At 42.8% G+C, this 1,705-nt stretch overlaps 1 non-coding gene across 1 annotated transcript; it reads left to right on the plus strand.

The window, feature by feature from the left end:
* The first annotated feature begins 1,131 nt into the window (after window positions 1–1,131).
* Window positions 1,132–1,206, plus strand: Trnas-cga (transfer RNA serine (anticodon CGA)). Its single transcript has one exon. It is a non-coding gene; the product is annotated as a tRNA-Ser (tRNA).
* Window positions 1,207–1,705: the final 499 nt, after the last annotated feature.

Genomic DNA, 1,705 nt, shown 5'->3' on the forward strand with positions numbered 1-1,705 from the left:
ATTAAGATAAATACATTGTTTGTTCTCTATCAAAATCTTTCACTTGCTAACTATATGCCTATCAGTAGTTAGTTCCTTCAGTAGTTAGGATATTTTATTTAGCTGGCAATATTGGCGCTCGCTGTGTTGCAGTAGTTCGAGTAACGAAGATTTTTGTATTGTAAGAGATTCATGAAGGTTATGTTATTGTTAGTCAGTGCTATTCTTTTGTAGGGATTACTAAGTTAAATTGCGTTGCGCTAAAATATTGCGTGTCAGTTTAGAAATGATCAGAATAAGTAAAGAGAAAACTGTCTTAGTACGTTCAATTTTACTCAGCTGTTTCTGTATAAAATAACGTAGAAGTTAACCAGCGCAGTCTTTCTTTACATTCAAAGGCGAAGTTTCAAGGTATTCATTTAAGCCAACAAAATTGTCCTTTTTTGTAGCTGCACGGACTAGAAACAAGCTGCTAACGTGAGAGTTAGCAAACATTACAAAACATGCGTGGTGTGAATTTATTTTGGAAGTGTGGGATACCACTCCTTACTTCAATCTGTCAGGCGACAGTTACACTTCAGCTACACCACTATAAAACTAAGCGCAATGGAGATCAAATCTATTTAATATTTTCCTCCTAATAAGAAGCTTAAGTGGACTTAATGTAACAGATTTGCAAGTACTTTAAGTATCTCCCACTTACGTTACTTTAAAGATGTTCAGTGTGATTACACAAATTTGTCGTCGAAAATATAGGAGTGAAATTAGATGATCAAACATAAATAAATCGTAATTAGCATGAACACAAAAGTGCTGTGATGCATTTGACCAAATCAGGAATGGGTGGTCCCTGCGTCATGGTTCCGTCTTAGAATGTGGATAACACTATCTGACAATAATTCACTGACTTGTTACAGATTTCGAACGGCAATCGACGTGCTAGCGCACCGTATATATGTGGAGCTACGACTGGTCCTGTTTACAGGGGCGAACGCCATACACGGTGAGCAATTCACCTCCAACGTTGAAACTTCCTGGGAGATTAGAACTGTGTGCCGGACAGAGAGTCGAACTAGGGACCTTGGCCTTTCGCTGGCAAGTGCTCTACGAGGTAATGGCAGAAGTAAAGCTGTGAGGACGGGGCGTAAGTCGTGCTTGGGTAGCTCAGTTGGTAGAGCGCTTGCCCGCGAAAGGCAAAGGTCCCGAGTTCGAGTCTCGGTCCGGCACACAGTTTTAATCTGCCAGGAAGTTTCATATCAGACTACGCTGCAGAGTGAAAATCTCATTCTGGCCACCTCCAACGTTCTTACCAATCAGAAGCAGGGCAATGCTTACCCTGCACCATCGGCAGTGTGCAAAGCAGTGAACTGCCGAAATATCACAGCCACCCACTGCCCAATACAGGACCAGGAACTGCATCTTCAAACCGAAAACTGACCACAGGTGGCTCGCACCTGACACTTAATGTAAGGTGAACCGTGCAGCTACCATACGATACTTCAACTTCCCGTCTGATTACGAATCTCTCTCCGGCAGTCTGCTCACAACTGTCGTCTTTCTCCACCTTCCCACTATCTACAGCTTCTCTCCTCCTTACCAGCCTACCGAAAACTATACGCTCCTTGTGGAGCTCCTTCAAAAAGCACCGTTCACCAACGGCAGGGCGTGAGCAGTGTTTTTCGTGATTAGCATATTTTTTAATACTCCGTAGTGCCTTCCTCCAACA

This window comes from Schistocerca gregaria, chromosome 5 (genome assembly GCF_023897955.1).
Source record: "Schistocerca gregaria isolate iqSchGreg1 chromosome 5, iqSchGreg1.2, whole genome shotgun sequence".
NCBI classification, from domain to species: Eukaryota; Metazoa; Arthropoda; class Insecta; order Orthoptera; family Acrididae; genus Schistocerca; species Schistocerca gregaria.